The sequence below is a fragment of the Ascaphus truei genome, chromosome 9, assembly GCF_040206685.1.
Source record: "Ascaphus truei isolate aAscTru1 chromosome 9, aAscTru1.hap1, whole genome shotgun sequence".
Classification (NCBI taxonomy): Eukaryota; Metazoa; Chordata; class Amphibia; order Anura; family Ascaphidae; genus Ascaphus; species Ascaphus truei.
In genome coordinates this window covers 30,151,713-30,175,895 of record NC_134491.1, presented here as the reverse complement: position 1 = coordinate 30,175,895, position 24,183 = coordinate 30,151,713, and the positions used below count along the sequence as shown (strand labels likewise).

Sequence of the window (24,183 nt, the reverse complement as noted above, 5' to 3'; positions counted from 1 at the left end):
ATAGTGCTCTCTCTATAAGCAGCATGTACTATATAATATTCATCTGTATTAGCATTTCAGGTGTTTCAGACATTAATCCAAGAAATATCAATAACAAAAATGAAGTTTGAAAAAAGTTTATAGCAGTAACTCTTTCATGTCATTATTATGTTTCATTGTTAGAATAGTGTGTTATTGTAATTATTGTTATCTGTTCTATGTGGCCCACTATATATATTTTTAGTGGACTTTTATAAGCAAATTATTATATTTCATTATAAATTACTGACCTGCAGTGCGCTGTTTGCATTTTGTTCTTGTCCTTGGTTCTGTGAGACCTCCTTTGGGAGGGTTGGGGTTCCTTACAATGCATCTGATCTCAGGCACGTTATTAGAGAAAGTCAGGGTTCCTCAGAATTTCCCAAAATAATTAAAAAAAAAAAAAATGTTCCCAAAAAGTTGAAAACCTTATGCTCTGAGCGATGCTGGTCTGAGTGACTTATCAGTCATAGCTGCCGTCCAATCCTGCTTTGATGTTGCACTAATAAGGCCGTAGCCATAGCAGGCAAGCGCACCACAAACAAATTCATTTACTAGAACCTGAACGGCCATATTGCGCGCGATGCGACGTGCGTGACAGAATTTGGTGGAGACATCCATTAGATTAGACAACCGCATCATGTGAGCGGTTTGAACCAATGAAGGCGAACCTCAATTGTTCAGCCTGGTGATGTCACGGCCAAGCCTATCGGTCCCGCTCGTCAAGAAAGGTCACGTCGCTCAGACGACAGCACGCAAACCTATTTCCAGGTCTATCACGCCTACTATGGCCACGGCCTAAAGCAGGATCGGGGGCGCTGTGAGCGGCTACGGCCATGACCGACACGTTACAGCACCACAAAACACAGGTGCCAGGGATGACATTTTAGACGCCCGGGTGACCAGGCTTCAGGGAATTTTCCATCCACTCATGTCTACTTTCAAAAGTTGGCACATGACTGCGCTTTGCTGGAGGGGCTGTCATTACGCTGTGTAGTATTGGTAAACATTAAATCTGATTATACTCCTGAGCCCCATGAAATGCGTAGGGTGATACAAACTGAGTAAGGCTTGGTTGAGAGGTCGTCGAGAAGGCCGACACGTCCGTACCGGTGCCAGCCCCACCAGAGACCGGACGTACGGGATCTCTGAATCGGGAAGGACAGCCCCTGCGGTAAATGGAAGCGACCTGCTCACCAGACAAGGACTCAACTAGGTTTAAGGACTTTTACTCCTTCCATGCTATTTTAAATCATTGAAATTGTGAGTGTGCAATTTTTACCTTACTTTGTATTAATGGGTTCAATGGTATTACACCTCTAGAAGTGTTTCTTGTGCTCATCTTTCACAAATGTTTACATGCTTAATGAATAGCAAAGTTAATTTCCAATCAGGTATGTATTCACCCCAAAATTACATATATAATTGACAATATCCAAATCAGTGCTACAGAAAACTGAATTCTTTGCAGACTTTAATAGCTTCTAGCAGATAACTTCAATTAAAACCCCACATACATAATCTTATGTTAATGTGTGAAACACATTGTGGTGCCAGTTTTACAGTGGAGGTGGATAGTACTGACAGCATATTAAGTGATGTGAATGTGTTATAAAATATGAGGAAATTCAGACAGAATGCGCTGGGTTTGTTTTTGCATTTAAATATACTGTGTGGTCATATTGCTAAATGTTGAATTACAAAACCCAGACAATACATACAATTTTTTTTAAAAATAATACTTTTTGTTTGTAGTCTTCGATAGCAAGAACAACGGCTGCTAAATTCCGCACAGTTATATACAATTTCTGCAAAGTGCTGTGTACCTGGTTAGTATTCACTCAATAAAAACTCTGCTTCACTCTACAAGACCTAAAGCAGCACCCCCCCCCCCAACCACCCAGAAGCCTACGAGTTCAAATCTATAATGTTCGTATCCTGACCCCTGAGCATGTCCTACTAATTTTTCTATTTTTTTTTAAACCCTTTTTGGTTAGTGTTCAAATCATGATTTACCTAATCGCCAACTTCTGAGGATACCTTGGTAACCTTTAGGCCGCGCTTATAGTCCCAGCTACAGCGCGTGAAAACAAGTCTATGTAATCCATCGCGTACGCCTATAGTGGGTGCGATTTCTTCGGCGACCACAGCATGACATCAGCGGCACGTGAGCTGTTCAGTTAATCAGGGTGAACCACTCATGGCCACGCCCCCGGTCACCTTTTCGTCTCCTGCTCTATAAGCAGGAATCGCTATAACGGCGACGGATGACGTCACGCGGTCGCGTCACTGTACCCTGCACTATAAGCTCAGCCATAGACTGCACTGGGCTCTGGGTAGAGCTCCATTTTAACTTCTAACACTTAATATTTAAAACGCTTATATATCTGCTGAACAGAACATTAGACTTTCAAAATAAAAACAGCATCGAAAAATGGGGGGCGGGGGTAGAAGCTTTCTTAAAAGTAAGACACGCAACAACAACAAAATTGATCAGCATGCATTGCTACTTTAACTTTTATAGTGCTGAGGATCTGGTGGCACCGGACCACCGCGCCATGTTACCACTCAAGAGGAGTGGTCAGCCTGATCACCCCATTAAAACAAGTGCTCATGATGTGCCAGGTGGGTCATACATGCACTCTTAACGGTTACAAGACTTTGAAGTCTTTGGGAAATGTTGCTCTCTACAAAATTAAAAAACTAAATTTTTTAAATAAAATTACAATTAAGCATTGAATATGTGGTCGTCATCGAAACTTCAAATTGTAAGTACGTCTTTCCTAATAGTTCTTTTGAGCACTAGATACATGTGTATGCATGCATATTTTCATGTACTGTATGTTTGGTACTCACGGAATGTTTGCTCTGAATTCACTTATTCGCGTTCATACCGTAGATCTTATATAAGAGCTCAACATACTCCAATGCTTGGCTTAAAGAGCCGTTTTAGAACTTCAACAATAAAATATGTGTACAATACCCATCAATGTATATGTTGGCCAGTTCTCTAAAATGAAACTCATTTACAGCGATTCAAATACACATCCTAAGCTACAAATGCAAAGGGTGGATGGATCTTAGTGCAGGATGTGAAAATGTCCCAGAAACGTACTCTCATGGCTCGCTAGCGCAGCAACGCTAAGGAAGGACACAGGTAAAGCCATGCCGACAGCCACGGTGATCAGCCGTAAAGTAACCTAGCAGTCATGAGTCAGTATAACATTACACCAAAGGAGTGGCCAATCGGTGACACTAAAAATTAAACTAAATCTATTTTAAGAAAGTTTATTTTATATACACCTACCAAATTTCTGGAAGGCTCAACCGGAGAAGGTTTACATGAGCACGATATGGGACACAGAGTTGGGGGCTGGTTGGAAAAGCTTAAATGAAGAGAGTTTTACTGGTTTAAGCAGACTTTCAATATTGTCTGCATTTATTCCTGACCTTTTTGTGCTTTTCTAAAGATCTGTGCAAAGCAGGACAACTTGGGGTAAAGCAGGACATTAGGGAGATTTAATGCTGTAACAATAAAACACCTAGATTTAGCCAAGTTTAGCTATCTATGACTTGCAGATTCACTGTAGGCTTTAATACCTTTCAGCAGACCAACATTAGAGTTCTTCATAGATGAAATGATAGCGTGTAGAGCTCTCAAAACATCGTAGGTTTTTTCTTCAAGTGTACAGACACACACAGATCCGCTAGAAGGGATCCCAACCAGCAACAAACACACATTTCTCCATGACCAGTATGGCTCCTAGAACGCTGAACTACATTCTTTCAGGACTTAAATGAAGTTGGTTTACCTGCCATTAGATCAGGTCTCTGGATGTTCACTTTGATAAGTACTGCTTCTGATTTGCATCTCAAACTTCTGAGTAAAAGACCATTACCAGACCCTAGAGAAAGAACACAAAGAAACGGTTATACCTAGGCCGTCTGCTATATCATTCTATGGCACTTTTTCCATTAACATCAGTATCAAAAACAAATAAAGGCAAAACGCCCACCTACCCATGCAACTAGCTCTACATAGGTGGTAGAGCCCAGTTGAAAGCTTTACAAAACGCATTGTGGTCTTAAGCAAGTCACCCAAGATCCCAGTACCTCTGGCACCAATAAGGTATAAAATCTTCCCAGAGGGACGCCTCACATTTTCACATCACTTATGTCACCAAAATATACATTGTACTGTGGTGTGTTTACAATAAACCATTTTTTTACAACATCGTATTACATTTTCTTCCATCTTTCTTTTCAACATTATTATGAAACCTTTACAACAAATAGTCATCTATTGTTCCACGATTTATAAATAATACTACCTATTACGCATTTACATCCCGGGCAACGCCGGTCTCTCAGCTAGTAAGGTATAAAATCTTCCCAGAGGGACTGTTTGTGCCTACAAATACTGCAATTTATTGTGCTGAACATACTGTAAGAACGATTAAAGAATGAAATACTATAATTTTGCATTTCCAGGGACATTACATGGACACAACCTATGTACTGTGTAGAGGGAGAGGGGGGTTGGCCCGGTATTAAAGGGGTTGCACCCCATATGGCCACCACCTGACCTCACCAGGGAGGCAAGGGGTTAACTGGACTGCGGTCCAGGAATGTGGTTTACACCTTGTCATGTCATGAAAAATGTATGTTCCCCTGTTCCCATGTTTCATTATAATCCTGTATTTTAATGTTTTAAAGGGCATTTCTGTATCTCCAGTTCTGGAGGTCGCAGAGAGTTGATATTTGGCCAATGTGTGGAGTCACTATATGCATTAAGAACTGGCAAATTTCGACCCAATGAGCCCACCAGAATGGAACTTATTAATTTGTGTAGATATTAAAGTATATATGTATGGTATTTTGGATCTGCTCTGAAAATGCAGACCATCTGCTATGCTAATAGGTCATGAAGGGCAGCCGGCTGATTGAGCCTAAGCACTGTGATCAAAAGTTAACTGCCTGGATTGTTTACACTAAGTACTAATCAACAGACCAAGTATTAATCAACAGACTCTGCCACTCTAATTGTTACCGGAGGGGGGAGAATCATCAAACTGGAGTGGTTTGTAAGTGTTATGTCTACACCTACAAACAATGCAGATACTTCATTTGGTAAACTGGGCGTCGCCCCTGATTTAATTATGGGGCTACCCATAGAGTCCCAGTACACATGGGCTAATTAGCTGGGGGGCATGGGTTAATCTGTGTCTCCACGTTAGGGATTGGATATAGATAATTGTTCACCAATAGTCTGTATTCAATGTTAAGAATAGGGTTACACAGGAATATAAACTGTGTCAACCCTACAGTTTTTAGTTGTGCTTCTGATTCCACCTGGAATGTCACCGGATTGCTGGAGAATTGCTAGCTGATACTTCTGCATCCCCCAACCCTAAGTAAGTGTTACCTTCTTGTCTGTTAATTGTACTATATTGCTGTGTTCACCTTTTTTAAGGAATAAATATATTTTATTATATCTAAGCCTCGTTCAGTTCAACCCAGATATTTGGTGTTCATTATATCTTGTCATAAGCTACCGTGACAAACTGTAGCAGCTCTAGCCTGTCATGTTATTTGCTCAATCAAATTGATAAACGTGGGGGGGTGGGGGAAATTTTGAGCAAACAGTGACCCAAACATGTACTCTCTTGTTTCCACAATCCACTATTGTATATCTTAACCCTTTTGTTTTTGTTTTATTATTGACTGCTATTCCCAGTTACATCTATGAATTTAGGACCATAGCCAGTCGGATAGCTATCCCAGATAAAATGCATCAAATTTAGCTTCGTGCTCCCTGGCTCTTGCTCAAGTTTATAACCTGTATACTGTTGATTAACTAAATAAATAACATTCTCAACCCGTAACAAATGTATTATTGTTGCCTTTGAATATGGTTAAGAGACTACACTAAACTTTATTAGACATATGATTTCTAGAAATATGTTAAGGCAACAATTCACTCCGGAATACAGATGAAAGTTATTATAATTAGAGGCTCCCGTTTTGTAAACATGACCACGTGGGTGCAGGAAAGCGACTGGTCACGTGAGAGGAGGCAGCAGACCGTTTAAGGATGAAGGAGAAGGAATCAGGAGCGAGACAACCAGTTAGTGCAACCTCAAATCCCAGAACGCCAACCCCCCAGTACTGGAACTCCTTGTCCCAGCACACAGACCCCCAGTGCTTGAATCCCTCGTCCCAGCACACCGATCCCCCAGTACTTGAATCCCTCGTCCCAGCACACCGATCCCCCAGTACTTGAATCCCTCATCCCAGCACACCGATCCCCCAGTACTTGAATCCCTCGTCCCCGCACACCGATCCCCCAGTACTTGAATCCCTCGTCCCAGCACACCGATCCCCCAGTACTTGAATCCCTCATCCCAGCACACTAATCCCCCAGTACTTGAATCCCCCGTCCTAGCACACCGATCCCCCAGTACTTGAATCCCTCATCCCAGAACACCGATCCCCCAGTACTTGAATCCCTCATCCCAGCACACCGATCCCCCAGTACTTGAATCCCTTGTCCCAGCACACTGATCCCCCAGTACTTTAATCCCTCGTCCCAGCACACCGATCCCCCAGTACTTGAATCCCTTGTCCCAGCACACCGATCCCCCAGTACTTGAATCCCTTGTCCCAGCACACTGATCCCCCAGTACTTTAATCCCTCGTCCCAGCACACCGATCCCCCAGTACTTGAATCCCTTGTCCCAGCACACCGATCCCCCAGTACTTTAATCCCTCGTCCCAGCACACCGATCCCCCAGTACTTGAATCCCTTGTCCCAGCACACTGATCCCCCAGTACTTGAATCCCTTGTCCCAGCACACTGATCCCCCAGTACTTGAATCCCTTGTCCCAGCACACTGATCCCCCAGTACTTTAATCCCTCGTCCCAGCACACCGATCCCCCAGTACTTGAATCCCTTGTCCCAGCACACCGATCCCCCCAAACACTTGAATCCCTTGTTCCAAGCACATCGATCTACCCCCCCCCAGCACACCAATCCCCCCAGCACACCGATCTCCCACCAGTACTTGAATCTCTTGTCCCAAGCACACCGATCCCCTTCATACTTGAATCCATTGTCCCTAGCACACTTATGCCCCAGCACTTGCAATCCCTTGTCCCAAGCACACCGATCCCCCAGAAGTTAAATCCCTTGTCCCGGCACACACACTCTCTTCTCCTCCCGTTTAAAAAATAAAATTATTATTAGTTTGTTAAATACTGAAAAACACAGATTTGCATATTGTAAAATATCAAAAAATGATTAGATTAAACAAAGATTTTACAAAATATAAACACAGAAAACCTCGATCCCCCAGTACTTGAATCCCTTGTCCCAGCACACTGATCCCCCAGTACTTTAATCCCTCGTCCCAGCACACCGATCCCCCAGTACTTGAATCCCTTGTCCCAGCACACCGATCCCCCAGTACTTTAATCCCTCGTCCCAGCACACCGATCCCCCAGTACTTGAATCCCTTGTCCCAGCACACTGATCCCCCAGTACTTGAATCCCTTGTCCCAGCACACTGATCCCCCAGTACTTGAATCCCTTGTCCCAGCACACTGATCCCCCAGTACTTTAATCCCTCGTCCCAGCACACCGATCCCCCAGTACTTGAATCCCTTGTCCCAGCACACTGATCCCCCAGTACTTTAATCCCTCGTCCCAGCACACCGATCCCCCAGTACTTGAATCCCTTGTCCCAGCACACCGATCCCCCCAAACACTTGAATCCCTTGTTCCAAGCACATCGATCTACCCCCCCCCAGCACACCAATCCCCCCAGCACACCGATCTCCCACCAGTACTTGAATCTCTTGTCCCAAGCACACCGATCCCCTTCATACTTGAATCCATTGTCCCTAGCACACTTATGCCCCAGCACTTGCAATCCCTTGTCCCAAGCACACCGATCCCCCAGAAGTTAAATCCCTTGTCCCGGCACACACACTCTCTTCTCCTCCCGTTTAAAAAATAAAATTATTATTAGTTTGTTAAATACTGAAAAACACAGATTTGCATATTGTAAAATATCAAAAAATGATTAGATTAAACAAAGATTTTACAAAATATAAACACAGAAAACCTCAATTATAACACAGCCTTGTTCCCAAGACATAATCCTTTATACTTTTTCCCCCTCTTTAGTGTCCATGCTTTTTTAGACTTCCTTTATATGCAGAGCCACACAGATATCACAAATGTTTTTTTATTTTTTTTAAACAGGACCCAAGGCAATTTAAAAAACATTTTGAGACAAGCAAATTGCTGGTTTCATGTTTATATAAAAATAAACATAATTATGTAAACAAAGAGTGTGTTTATTTAAAAAGAGAATTATTTGAACATACTGTATACGGTTTCTGTTGCCTAGAGCGTACAATGTTTTACCTCATGCCTGAGGCACAGGGCGATGAAGTGTCTTGCACAAGGTCACAAGGAGCTGGCACTTGGATGTGAACCAGACATCAAAGACAATTGTATACACGTGTGTGATAACGAGTCATTTTTAGACGTTTTCACTTTACAATTGATTCCTATCTTTGCACTGCATCCCCACTTCTGGACTCTACTCCACATGTATAACAAGAAAGAACTTCCCCTACTACCATGATTGCTAGGAGACCACATTCTTTAGGATTACACTCTACAAACCAATTAGAAGATTGGAAAAATACAGATATAAATCAATGTGATATACTGCAGCACGTACCCATTGTGAAGGAAGATGTTTACGAAGGGAATGATGAAAATGTAGAGACGTTGTGGATAGAAATTAGCAGCGGAGGTAAAAGTACAAAGAAAATGTTTGTTGGGATAGGCTATAAACCACCAAATATCTGCGAGATTGAGGAAGCCAAAATACGTTTGCAAATGGAGAAGGCATCAAAACTAGGTTTTGCATAATGGGTGATTTTAATTATCCAGACAAACTGAGGGAATAGAGATTAGCATTACAATAAAAGGAACCAGGACAATTATGGAACTAGAAAAAGTTCAGAGAAGAACCACCAAATTAATAAAGGGAGTGGAAAACCTGACTTCTGAGGAGAGGCTAGCTAATTTAGATTTGTTTACAGTAGAAAAGAGAAGCTTAATAGGGGATATGATAACTATATATAAATATATCCGGGGACAATACAAGGAGTTTTCAAAAGAGCTATTCATCCCAAGGGCAGTACAAAGGACTCAGTGGCATCCCTTAAGGTTGGAGGAAAGGAAACGTCCCCAGCAACAAAAAGGGTTCTTTACAGTAAGGGCAGTTAAAATGTGGAATTCATTACCCATGGAGACTGTGATGGCAGGTACAATAGATCTCTTTAATAAAAAAAAATTAAAAATATACAGGGATATATTAAATATGGGAAGGATGTTGGTCCAGGGTGGAATCTGATTGCCATTATTTGGTGTCAGGAAGGAATGTATTTCTCTCCTTATTCTCGAGATATAATTCGATATTTTACTGGGGGGTTTTGTTTGCCTTCCTCTGGATCAATATACTGTAAGTACAATTATAAGAAAGTATCGCGCATCTAAATTTAGTATAGGTTGAACTTGATGGACATATGTCTTCTTTCAACCTCCTCTACTGTGTAACCATGTGACTGTGTGACGGGAGCTTTGTGACAGGCTATAATAATACACACCAAATATAACTGGGTTGAACTGGACGAGACTTAGATATGGTAAAATATAATTTATTCCTTGAAAAAGGTGAACACACGAGATATACAAATAACAGACAAAATATGGACACTCACTTAAGATGGAAATGATGAAACAGTCATATCTGGACTGGCAGTTCATACAGCAATCTTCAAAAATCACCAAGACACGAAAAGACATGAAGGACAATAGCCATAGGCTGAGCCTGGTTCTTATACAATTATTTTCTATCGAACACAACCTAAACCCAGCCCCTCTCATAAATCAGTGGTGAGGTTGACAGTTTTCCTCAGAGTAAAACTCCTCCCACCCAAGGACGTTTAAAAACAGCTTTTCCTATCTAAATAACTTCATAACTTCAGTTCAGTAGTACTTACTGGCACGTGAGCCATATTAATACATTCCGGTACGCATGACGCTCCCAATAAGACTAAATATTACCGTGTAATATTAAAATTAAGAGAGATATTAATATCTGTCTCTTAGAACCGGCGAGACCTCATGTGTCTGTAATCATTATTTGCGGCTCCGTCCCCCGGTTACACATATGTAACTCTTAGCATGTTCAGCCGAGGACATCTCATAATATTCTTATATTTAAAAAGGTCACTCATTCTGATATCTCCTTGCGTAACCGCACCCCTGGCCCCCATCAAGAAATCCTTTGAAGCAGGGCTTTGGGTAGTGACCATTTGTCACCGGTGCTATTTTTCACACCCAATGCCCCAGCCTGGGTCTAGCTGTCTACACCAGCAATATGTGTTAACATACACCAAACCCCCTCTGTACCTTTTCACACCCAACTTCAATCAAGCCTTTTGAAGCCCAGATATTTCTGAAAAGACACCACGCATACTAATGTATTTTCTTAAACTGCAGCTCATTAACCCCTTAAGCCCCAGTGTGTGTGTGGTTCAGACACTGGCCCCGAAACAATACATTTATACAGGGGAATAAACAGTTGGATGGCTGAAGCAAGGCAAAAACACATTACTGGACCCCAGTCCAGTTAACCCCTTGCTTCCCTGAGAGTAGAGGGTGGCCAAATGGGGGTGTAACCCCTATAATCCCGGGCCAAATCCTCTCTATCATGACACTATGTTCATTTTCATGTGTGGACGCCAAATATGATCAGTTTCTGTCGAGCACATTTCAGTCTACACGACGCAGGTAAAAAAAACTGCCACAGATTTGAGAAAGCGGATGAAGGCTGTAATAAAAATGGCGGGGAATATTAAGTATTTTAAGCAATCTGGTACTTCAGGGGTTAATGTGGCTACAGTTTTATTTGAAAAATACAAAGAGATTTTATGGCCTGTAAAAATCTTGGCCAGGTCTAGTTTTAGGACTGATAGAATCTAGTGATAAGATCATCTGTTTTGCCAGAGATGGGGTTACATTATGACCCCAGTAAACAGGACATGGTTAAAAGTACTTTCAAAGCATTCTTGGAAGGGTTCTACAGAGTACCACGGGGTGTGACTGACCCTATCGTTCACAAGATATGAAATAAGAAATGGGCAAGACAGCCATTCATAAGAGTAACAAATGGATATCTGTCACAGTTGCGATTAGACAAATCATACCCCACACTGCATGAATAAGAGGCACCAAAGACAGGTAACTGGTTCTCCTGCGAAAATAGACATTAGGCTGTCAGATTTATATGCAGCAAAGTATGTAAAGTACATAGACATAACGGTGAAGATGGCGTCTAAGTATTATAGAAATAAAGTTATGAAGCCTTTTATATATTGAGTCAGATTTAAAAATGTTGTCTTAGAGGTTTTTGTCCCCCTTAAGTCATAAAAATGTCACGAGAGCTGATTTACGACAGGGGCGAGTCTTGTGTGTTTCAATGCGAGAAGGTCTGGGTATAAACGTTGGCATGTTTGAATAGAAAATCAGAATTCAACAGAGGTGTGTTTTGGGCTCAAAACACATGAATTCTCTTCTACTCCAGTGACCTCTCAGGGACAGGACTTATGACGTATGGTAGCGTACTGTATAGGGATTTTTGTTTGTTTTATCCTTTTATTTTAAGAAACTGTTCTGCATTTATTGTAACTATGTTCTTGTAAGAATCTTTTTATGTTATCTAAGCACTGTATTTTTGTATATTAAAGCCAAACTTTAATAAGTGATGCATTGGGCTCTGATTGAACTGGTTGCACACTTTGTAGAGAATAACTTACATTTTTAGACACATTTTGCTACAACAGATTTTTGTTGTAAGTGCATAGTTTTTCTTCAATAAACAGGGAGCTGAGACCCTGGAAGATATACAGGCATACCCCGGTTTAAGGACACTCACTTTAAGTACACTCGCGAGTAAGTACATAGCACTCAATAGGCAAACAGCAGCTCACGCATGCGCCGGTCATGTCCTGAACAGCAATACCGGCTCCCTACCTGTACCGAAGCTGTGCACAAGCGTGGAGACTATAGAGCCTGTTACAAATGCGTTATTTACATCAGTTATGCACGTATATGACGATTGCAGTACAGTACATGCATCGATAAGTGGGAAAAAGGTAGTGCTTCACTTTAAGTACATTTTCGCTTTACATACATGCTCCGGTCCCATTGCGTATGTTAATGCGGGGTATGCCTATATATATATATATATATATATATATATATATATATATATATATATATATATATATATATATATATATATAAAATTATTTTTGCATATTTCTTGGGTGGTGGACCGGGTAGATATAATGGCAATCTAGTAAGGGGTAAATATGAACTCCCTGAAAGTACCTTACACAGAAGAAAGGTGCGTTTGCTAGAGTAGCAGTGTGCTGTTCGTGACAGATGGTATACAAGGACGGATTGAGGGGAGATATTCTTAATTTGAGGGACCTTTGCGGAAGGTGAACAGTGGGCCAGCTAGAGCGTGTATTACCACTTGTCCCGTATGCAGGTCACGGGCTCACAGTTGTGCCGTACATGACAGGCATTCGAGGGATATTATCTGAGATATTTTAACTGTTCTAGTGCTGAAGTTGCATGAAGTGCATTAGAGTTCAAGGTCTGTATTTCTCCGATACTGCATAATGCATACAAAACCCCAAAAACTGTCTCAATGTCTAAAATACAATATACAGTACATTAATAATAGGATGTTCTTTTATAGCTTCTGCTAGTTTTACGTAGCACTTTAGAGAGACATTTTGCAGGCACAGGTCCCTGCCTGAGGCACAGGGAGATAAATTGACTTGCCCAAGGTCAAAAGGAGCTGACACCGGGAATTGAACCAGATTCCCCTACTTCAAACTCAGTGCCAGTCAGCGTCTTTACTCACTGAGCCACTCCTTCTCCATCACTACATCGGAAATGAAGTTGTGTTTTTGTTAATGAGTGAGAGTGAACAGATCTGAAAAATGTATAAAGAAGATAGAATTACCCACTTCTACTACATGAGCAGAATAATAACATTCCCTTCAAACAATCTGGAGGAAGATGGTTTGGTGGGGGGGGGGGGAACCTCAAATTTAGACCACTGGGGGAAAAAAAAATGACACTGCTTTCTCTCTATACCACCGAACCTGAAGGTAGAGTTCCAGTAGTAAGAGCACAGCTATCAAACCTTTTCTCCAGGAACTCCACAACAGACTTTAAAAATATCTAATTAAATCGCAAACACATGTGAATGTACAGTTTATACAAGGATAACATATTGGACGCCAAAAAAGTTTGGCTGTGGTCTTTAACAAGAACGTTCAGAAACGCACAATTTTGGACCAATTTAGAGGGGGCGTTTTGTATCAATTGGTTACTTCATCTGGTGTCCTTCAAGATCCTCATTTTATAGCACTCTGTTTAACAGAACTGTAAATGTAATTTTTATTTTGTAATTGTATTATTTGTCGCAAGGTATCCGATATTGTGTTGTGATAAATAGCTTTGTTATTTTAGCCCTGCTCAGTGAGGCTTTAGATGTTGCTTCCGCCTCTTTCTTTAGGTACAAGTACCTAGCAACAAAGGCACATCGTGGACATTTAAGGCTCAGATTTTAAAAGATACTAAAGAGACAAGAAGTCCTTAATCCAAAGAGTATAAATAAGGGTGACATGTTTAAGGGTTTACAAATGGGTGATTGATGCATTTGTACCATAATCTGAAACCTACAAATTTGGTGTTTGATTTCCTCTGGCTAAGCCTCTTTGCCAGGTGTCAGTGTGTGTTGAGCTAGGGTTTGCACAGGCAAAGCCCCTGTTGTTCTTCCTCCTCTTATCTGTATTAGTCCTTGTCACGGGAGACTAGGTTTATCAACACATTTATACTGGGATTATATGATTGAGCAAAACAAGGAGGTAAAATAAATTGTAATTTATTTCAGGAAGAAGACAAACACACAATGTAACACAATTTACACTAAAAATACACTTACTTTGGAAATCTGGGGTAACACAAACTAACTTTCCTAGTTGTAGGGGCTTATGACCAAGGTTACGCTAGTAACCGTTGCAAAACAAACAGCAAAATAATCCAGGCAGCTTTTCCTTTAAGTAGTCTCTTTCTGCTGGAGACTTGTAACTGGACACTTAGGCTTAGACCCGGCTCCCTCAGTCAGCGCGCCCGCACTGCATGCAGGCAGCGCACTGACAGGCAAATGACCGCTACCTGCGGTCTGTAGGGGGGGCGTGGTTTGAGGTGGGGCGTGGTTCGAGCAGAGGGCTCTCCGTGCTGTCCCCCCCTTCCCCGTCGGTCCATCCATCCCCCCATGGGTACTGAGCACTGGGGTGTGTGGGGGGGGGGACAGCAGCCCAGCACTGGGTGAGCCGGTTTTCGCGGGGGGGAAGGAGGGGTGCGGGGAAGGTTTAATGGACTGGAGCAACGTTTAATACAGGTCTGTGGCAGGGGAAGAGTTAGTGGAGCAACCCCCCCCCCCCCCCCCATATCCCATCCATCTGCTGCTGGCCGCAACCTCCCCCAGCACTCGCAGCCTGAAACGGGCACCGGAGCTTCCCTCCTCCCCCTTGCCCCCTCATTGGCTCCCTGCCGCACCACGTGACGCGTCGCCGCTTGGGATCACAATCGTGTATCCCCTGCTGACTGACACGTTGCAGTGCGCAGTGAGCCTTGCAGGAAGGTGGGACTGGAGCCGGCTCTGGAGGAACTGATGTCCGGTGAGTGACGCGCACGCGCGGCGTCGGAAGCAGTGGGACCTTGGCCTTAGCCTCTGAGAATCTTAGATGACTTACTCAGAGCTTGGAATTCTTGGAACAACCATTGAAACACACCTCTGGGATGGTGACTAGCTGTCTTATACACTTTGGGACAGGCAGTTCCACAGCTTGTCCACCAACCCCCGGCGTGTGAATTTCATCCCTGATCAATTACACACTTTGCCAGGTTTGTGAAAGCTGGCAACTACAGTATGGCTTCAGAAAAGAGGGCATGTGCGCAGATCGCCATCTTGCTCACTTACTATTCTAAGCCCCCCGCAGGCTCAATGCTCAAAAGTCTGGGCCAGGTGACAACTGGCCAGGATAGCTTGCCTTCATCCCAGGATGCTAGCACTTAACTTAGCTATCCTGCCCACCTGGCTGCTCACACCTATAGCACAAGTGTTACTTTGATCGATGGGACTTCCAGGAGATGACCTGGCACCAAAACCTGGGGTGGCCAGGAGTTCTCCTTTGATCCCGAGATGAAAATACCCTGCCTTATGTTACATGTATAAAGTAAAACATTTCCTTCAAACACTGCTACTTAATAAAATATACTTTTATACACGCTTCTGTTAAAATATGTTACAGCCTTTTGGTGTATTGAGATAGAGTGTAAGCTAACCTGCTTCCTTTACACACTGCAAGGCAACACATGCGCAATACACAGGTCCAGGGGCTAAAACTCCAAGACCCCAAAACACAGTTCAGGGACAACTAAGTGGGCTTAACCTTTATTAGTGAGCCTGGTTACCCCCTCACCGTCACAGTCCTCTGATAAGGGTATGGCGTAAGGGTATAGAAAACACTTTCAGAGGTCCCCAAAAAGTGCCATTTGTAATTAATTTCCTAAGAAACTAAAAAAGTCACATCTTTGCTTTTAGCATGGTTAAATAAGCATTAAGCAAGCCAACTAGATTGTTACATTATTTACGAAAGGTTTTTTGGGGGGGTTGTATATGTGGTATTACACCTTTAACAATACATTGACATTATGAGATTGCCAACCTGTACAGAACGTGCGAGATGGCTGGATGCTATCACTTATTGCAACGGTATCTGCCTGTGCCACGTTACAAAACATCAATAGCGAGTCCCCATTGTAAAATGTAGTTTCTATGCCCTACCAATAAATATACCTAGAATATAAAAAAAAAACGCTTTAAAAAAAACAAGAGCAAGTTTGTCCTACTTCTGTTACTAGGTTGCCTGTCCTCAGTCCCAAAGCTTCACCTGCAGTGATGGTTGATGTGGGAGTACGTCCAACAACACAAGAGCGAAAGTTGGATAACCTCACTAACAAGATGCATTCCTGTATAACCTCACTTAGGCTAGGTCCCCGCTGCAGCCGGCGGCGCGCGCGGCCGTGTGCACGCCTCTCACCCGCCCCTTACCACCTCTGTAGCTGGCCCCGGTGTCACCTCCCTTCCTGGCGCACTTGATACTGTGACTGGATTGTGTTCCCGTGTGACAACGCGTCACGTGGTGCACCAGGGAGCCAATCAGAGACTGGATGTAATGTAAATACACTTTCGCTCCATGCAATTTCATTTCTCCTCTGAGAAATGTAACTCGTTCTCCCCAAATAAATGTAAATGGGAGATGAGCCTCTAACAAGATCAGTTTTGGAATGCTCAGTCTTTGCTTCTATATGGTCTGCTCTTTCGAGTTATTTATTCGGTTTGAGTACTTAAAAAGCCATGAAACCTCAAGTCAGAATGGTTTGGCTACTGAAACATTATTTAATTGGAGTAAAGGCTTTACTCTTCAAGCTTAAATATTGAACATGAGTGTATAGTGTGCAAAAATAACTTTTCATAGCCCCCAATTATTTATTTATTTTTAATTCCCTTGAACCGCTGCTTCCTTTTCATTGGGAGACCCCGTCATGGCCACACTCCCCGGCCCGTTTTGGCCACACACCCCCTGCCTTCAGATCGCAGTGAAGCGCTGTGCAGGACGCAAGGCAGGCGCGTGCAGAGGGGCCTTAGCCTAACAAGATGCATTCCTGTATAACCTCACTAACAAGATGCGCTTCTGTATAGAATGAGACGGTATAGAGCTTTAACATTTAACAAATAAATGCTTTGTATAGAGCAAGATATTTTGAGTGCCTTCCGATCTTTGCTATAATGTTGGAAAAACATTTAATCTTTAGGGTCCCTTAGAAGAAATGTAATTACGATGACTCCACTTATTTGTTATATTTGGGACTCATTCATTAAGAGGAACCTCTCTTATGTCACATTTCATATTGCAAGTTCCTGCACTAATCACCCTTCAAATGTGAAATAAATATTAAGATGCAACATTTCAGTCAATTTAAAAGTAGAAAAGCCAGCTGATCCTCTTCCCAATGTTTGTCTGGTTCTAAATTCAGCAAACTGGTGACATCACCTACCCACGGTTGCTAGGATACCCGATTGCGATGGAGAGATTAAATGCTCAACTTCTGGGAAGCAAAGTAAAAATGGCATTTTACACAAATTACGTTCTAGTATTTGCAAGTATCAGTTTGAACTTGAAATAGCAGAGAAAGACCTCGAGAAACATGTAGATTCAAGAAGATTTCAGTAACTGTTACAGGCCTGGAACCCACAGTCAAGTAATGAATAAGTCAATATTACATCCCTGACATGTGGCAGTCATTGCACAGCCCAAAATGTGGCTAATCAGTAGGGTGAAGGCATTCGGAATGTATATCAAAGGCGACCTTCAACAGCAAGATAGATACAGCCCAACCCCATTATAGAGCGATCCGCTAAAACACGGATTCGCTTATAACGCGGTTTGAGTGTAGGGCCCGTTTTTTTAAAAGTTAAATTTAAAAAAAATGTTTTAAAGCTTTATTGATAACGGACGGATGGACACACAATACTCCCCTGCACATCCCATCCCATCCCCCCTGCACATCACATCCCCCCTTCCTGCACATCGCGCTCCCCCCCCCCGCACATCACATCCCCCGTTCCCATCACATCCCATTCCCCCCTGCCCATCACATCCCCCCTTCCTGCACATCGCCCCCCCCTGCACATCACATCCCCCCGTTCCCATCACATCCCATCCCATTCCCCCCTGCCCATCACATCCCCACTTCCTGCACTTCACATCCCCCCCATATCACATCCCATCCCCCCTTCCTGCACATCAAAACACACACACACACACCTCCCCCCCTGTACCACTGCTGGGAGGGAGGAGAAAAGGGAGCTGGTTCCTGCCCGGCTTCTCCTGACTCCATGAGATCCTCCCCCCGCAGACTAACAGCTTCTCTGCACAGCACACAGATCAGCTGCTTCTGCGGGTAAGTGCTGCATGGAGGGGGGGGGGGGGCTGTTGCTACATCGCTGGGCTCAGGGAGAGCTGGGAGAGTTATCCCAGCTCTCCCCCTCCGGCGGACATGGAGCCCCTGATCGCGGCGGCCATTTTTTAAAATCGCGATCCTGGTTATAACGCGGTCGTATCGGGTGGACCCGAGGACCGCATTATAACGGGGTTCAGCTGTAGATAGATAGAAAGATAGGCATGTGGGCAGAGCAAAATTATTAACATGGAAAGATTTTAATTTTAAATGACAGAGCAGATGGCAGTACAGTTAGATAGCAGAACTTGAAGTGAAAGCTTGGTCAATATTCAATGGTTAAAAGTGTAAAGTACACATGTGGCATAACAAACAGTATGCCCATCTCTCCTACTCTCACTAGACGCAGAAAAAGCGTTCGATAGACTAGATCGGCAGTTTATGACGGCCACGCTCTCACAGATTGGATTCACACCAAAAATTTTAAATAGCATAAATACGCTATATTGTGCCCCAATGGCCACAGTGAGAATCAATAATTCTTTGTCTGACCCTTTTCCAATATTAAATGGAACCAGGCAGGGGTGCCCATTGTCACCTTTGTTGTTTGCCCTGGCCATAGAACCAATAGCCTGCCAGATAAGAATGAATCCCAATATCTCTGGTATTTCTGTTAAAAAAAGAGGAGTTAAAGATAGCTCTCTTTGCTGATATACTACTGATGCTTTCAAAACCTCTTATTTCACTACTTAACCTTTTCCAAGTCTTATCGGAATTTGGCTCCCTTTCAGGATACAAAATTAACCATACTAAATCCTTGGCCCTTAGTTTAAATCTCCCTGAAGAAATGATAACATTACTCCAACTTAACTTTGATTTTAAATGGAATCTGAACCATATTAAATATTTAGGTGTCCAAATATCCAAAGACTACTCTACACTTTACAACACAAATTTTAAACCCCTTTTCGATCAAATAGCAAAAGATCTAGCCACTTGGAACCCATTTATAATATATTGGTTTGGGAGGATAGCAACGCTTAAAATGAACATTTTACCTAGACACCTCTACAGTACCTTTTTCAAACTCTTCCAGTCAAAATTTGCCAGAAAGATCTAAACAATTTACAAAAGAAAATATTGAAATTTGTATGGCAAAACAGACGCCCCAGAGTCAGCAAAGATATCCTTTATAAATCTAAACTAGGAGGCTTAGCCCTCCCGAATCTGCAAAAATATTATAGAGAAGCTCAATTGGGGCAACTGATTAGTTGGCACACAAACCCAACTGACAAAATTTGGGTTGAATTAGAAAAATGTATCTGCACCCCATTTGAAATTAAGAACCTCCTCTGGCTTAGCAAAAAATCCAGACCAGTCGAGATCTACAAGAACCCGGTGATATCCTTTGCCTGTAATCTCTGGGACTCCCTCAAATCTAAGCTCCAATTAACCGGCCTCGCTTATGCAACCACTCTTCACGGACCCCTCTCTGCCTTTTTACACGGGTAACCAACAATCCAACCCTTGGATCCAAAAAGGTTTTTTAAGAGTCAACGATATTCTTATCCATGGAAGGTCCCTTCATTTATGTCATTACAATCAAGTCATGATATTCCCTGCTCTGAATTTTTCAGATTTCTTCAGGTCAGACACTACATCCAAGCTACAAACCATATCAATCCCTCGATCTAACTTTATACGAAGATTGGTGTTTGCACCAATTCTTTACAAAAGGGTACTATTTCCACGATTTACCATAACCTGACCCCTATTAAAAGTAACTAAACCCCTGATAAATACATGATTTCTTGGGGAAAAAAATCTAAATACCAATTTGGATCTCGATATATGGAAAAAATATATGAGAGGCTGCCTCCAAGAACTCATCATGTGTTGTGATCAAGGAGAATATATACAAATTAATATTCAGATGGTATATGACCCCTACTAGGTTACATTCTCTTCTCCCAGGTGTCTCCCCACTGTGTTGGCGTGGTTGAAGTGAAATGGGGAATATACTGCATATGTTTTGGTCATGCCCCAGAATCCAGACCACACGGAGGGAAGTGTTTGCCCTTATAAATAAGATCCTGGGATCACTCTTCCATATGATCCTCTATATATAGTGCTGGGAAAACTAATGATCAACCAAACCAAAAAGGAAGCCAAAGTTCTCTCTCAAATTTTAAATGCCGCTAGGTGCACAATCACCAAGAACTGGAAACAATCTACCCCCCCCCCCCCACATCTTTAAAATCAAATAAACAATTACATCTGACAGTTTATATGGGAAAACTTCCAGCTTATCTGGATGGCTCCACCTCCCAATTCTCAGAGACATGTGCCCCTTGGTTCCGACATGCAGGCATATCCCCATATCTAGACTAAAATATTACGAACGGTGTGATTTATGTTGTATCTAAATTGATGCTCACTATATTATATATGCACAAATGCTGGCATTACATGTACGTACCAATGTTCTCCCCTCCTATTTCTTTTATGTACCCCCTCCCTTTATTCTCAAGAAATTATCAATAAAAACGTAAATTTAAAAAAAAAAAAAAAAAAGTGTAAAGTACAAAAGGTATCAGAAGTTGTTCAATATACTCAACGTCAGTCACGGAGCAAGATGTTCCCAATGAATTAAACTATTTTATTAAAAATAGCCCAGTTATTGAAAGTTAGAAATTGCCCAATGCTCTAATGCAGTGTTTCTAAACCAAGATGGAGTGATAGTCAGAGGTGCCAGAAACTCCTGCAGCCGGCTGCTCAGCTGGAGCGTCCCACACGGTTGGAGACTGAGAGGCTGTGATTCGCTCTCTACTCACTCTCCTTTCAGTCCAGCACAAAGGAGAGAGATTAAAGGTGAATCGTGTGTGTGTGATAGAGAATGTTATGTGAGGAGAGTGCGGGGGCCAGTTTGAGAAATAGGATACGTGTCCTCTTTGAAAAGGGGTGAGGTGTTAATGTAGAGTGTGTTGAGAATTAGGGCGAGTATTAAATGTGAGTGTGTTAGAAGGGGAGGAGTGTGGCACATATATGAGTGCGAAGGGTTGCATGTGGTCTGATGAGCAGAGATGCTCAGATTTAAAAAACGCTACAGGGGTGAACGTGCTCAATAAACATTGCGAACCACTGCGCTCACGGGATCGTACATAGATAGCATGACAATAGATTTGAATATAGCACGATGTAGTGATTAGGCTTTTGGCATATACAGGGGGGCATATAAAATGCAACCAAAGTCCAGTTTGAGGTGCTGTACCATATACCGTGTCCACATAGTCTATAATTGGCATTAGCATCTGCTGTTTGATGCGCTTTCTGACCAGCGGGCGTAGGGAGGATTTGTTCTTATAAAAGTGCACCTAGTTTGGCATAGGTTTTGTGTGTGCGGGTATCAATATGCAACCAAAATATTACATGGGAGTCAATCCATATGCCATATATTTAAAACTAGTGACAGGGACTAGAATGGTGTTAGCGTTGGTTCTGATGTGAAGCTCGGTTGTTGGTAGCTTCAGAAATTTAGCCCTGGTCCCGAATACCATTGTTACAGTCTTGTCAGTGTTCAAAAACAGTTGGGAAAAATCCAGTATTCAAGTCTTGAAACATCAGATTGAAGTACGTGTCCAAGGTCAGAGAAGCTAGGGCTCTGTGCATAGAAGAGAGTGTCATCCGCATACATGTACATTAAAGTGGCCTTACAAGCTGTAGGTAAATCATTAATGAAGACTGAAAAGAGTAGGGCCCCAGAAAAGAGTCTTGCAGGACCCCACAAGTGACATCCAAGGGGTTAGAGTTCGAGCTCGACAGACACATATTGGTATCTACCTGATAGGTAGGAATGAAACCAGTTTATAAAGCGTGTTCAGAGCACTGAAGCTTAAGAGCACAATATAACATGATTACCAGTATCAAAAGCTTTTGCAAAATCTAGGAATATTGCACCAGTAAGCTGTCCCAGTTCCATTCCACACTGGATCTCATTGCAAACTTTTAAGAGGGTAGTTACCGTGGAGTGTTTGGGGTGAAAGTCATATTGGAGTTGGCTACGGAAATATGTTTTGTTACAGTAATCGCTTAATTGGGAGTGGACATATTTTTCCATGCCTCTGGATAGTATTGGGAGGAGAGAGAATGGGCTGTAGTGGGAGACTGTCTTTTTGTCCCCACATTTGAAGATTGGAACAACATTGGCAGTTTTCCAGGTCTGTGGGATATGGCCTGAAGACAAAATAGAGTTGATTAGGGAAGCAATAGGTATGGCAATGAGTGGGACACAGAGTCGTACAAACTTTGATTGCAGCTGGTCAGATCCACATTGGCTGTTTAGTTTTAATGTTAGGAGCACCTGTGTGATCTCTTCAGATACTGGGACAAATTGAAAATTATAAGCACTGTTTGGAGGAGATGAGGCTATAATGGTGCTCCCAGGTTGACCCTCATGATTGTAGCTAGGGTTGCGCCTTGATAGTAGGGTAGTAGCACACCCCACAAATAATTCATTGAATGCTTTTGCAAAGTCCGCGTGACACGCATTGTTACTAAAGCCTGGAGTAGTCTCAACACGAGATATGCCAGAGGTTCACAAAGAAAAAGCTGCAGAACATTGATCTAATTGTAAGTAATGAAATGTCAAACTGTCACATTTATTGTACTTTTCTGCTATCTCAGAGTCCTAAGAGACTGGTAAGAAAATCCAGCCCAGGATCAAAAATCACAACACAACTGTCATTTTTTGAATGAACCACTGATGGAAACAAGTATATTTTATAGTACAGATAATTGGTTACAAAGCTACATAGTATATGAGGTTGAATAAAGACAAACGCCCATCAAGTCCATCTCTTGTGTCTCTATGACTATGCACCACCATAGGGATGTTCCAATGCTACTCCAAGACAAAAAAACGGGGGCCATGGGTAATTACGGATTGGCTACCCGAGGAGCTTTTCTGAACTGGCATTTGCGTAGGCCATTAAGTCCAATTTTTGTTTTTACATTTTGTTCAGGAATCAGGAGCTGTGCTCAACACACAGGCAATCAGTACGGTTCATTTAAATCAATAAATGGAGACCAAACTTTCCCCAAAACTGCTGATAATATATATTTTCATAGCCTCCAAAGGGCCAAGAGGAGATAAAGATTTACTAAAGATCTAAAGCAATAGCGTACATATCTACAGTGGCGAGAAAAAGATTTGTGAACCCCAATAATAATTACGGAAATTCTATCGTTTTACCATGATAATTTTCTTGAATCAAAACCAGTCTTTTCTTCAATATCCAATAGGGTTTATATTAACCAATTCCATGTATTTTGAAACAAAATTATGTATAAATTAGACATACCCTGACTCTTAATTACTCATTGTATGTGCAAAAGTAAGTGAAACACTAGTTTTATCAGCTAAATTAAAGGGGATAATTAGAAGCAGGTGTTTAAGTAATTAGATGTTCAGGTATGAGTTAGGGAGGCTCCACCCTGTATCAAGATCAGAATTTTGTCTTCAGCATACAGGCGTGTAGTAACACGTGATCAAAAAAAATCTCTGGGGACCTCAGAAGAGCAATTATTGATGCTCAGTCTAGAAAGGGTTACAAAACCCTTTAAAAATGTTGGGCTCCACCAATCTACTGTCAGATAGAGAAAGTTCAAGACCACATGCACTCTACCCAGGAGTGGTTGTCTTACCAAAATATCTCCAAGAACCAGCAAATCATCCAGGAAGTCACAAAGAATCCCAGATTAACATCCAAGGATCTGGAGGCCACTCTTTTGAGAGTTCATGACTTAACTATCAGAAAACAACTGAACAAGAATGGTGTTCATGGAAGGATAGCCAAGAGGAAACCACTACGCACTAAAAAGAACATTGCTGCCCGTCTGAAGTTCTCCAAAGAGCACATAGATGATCCACAAGACTTTTGGAATAATGTTCTCTGAACAGACAAGTCAA

At 42.3% G+C, this 24,183-nt stretch overlaps 1 protein-coding gene across 5 annotated transcripts in view; it reads right to left on the bottom strand.

Moving 5' to 3' along the window:
• SIPA1L1 (signal induced proliferation associated 1 like 1) overlaps positions 1-24,183 on the bottom strand; it is a 188,226-nt gene that overhangs the window by 122,696 nt on the left and 41,347 nt on the right. For 4 of the 5 annotated variants that reach the window (XM_075614215.1, XM_075614221.1, XM_075614216.1 and 1 more), the window contains exon 2: positions 3,831-3,923. The exons of the other annotated variant lie outside the window; for it this stretch is intronic. The gene's annotated coding sequence lies outside the window, so the exon portion shown is untranslated. The remainder of the gene's footprint in view (positions 1-3,830; positions 3,924-24,183) is intronic. 5 annotated transcript variants of the gene reach the window in all.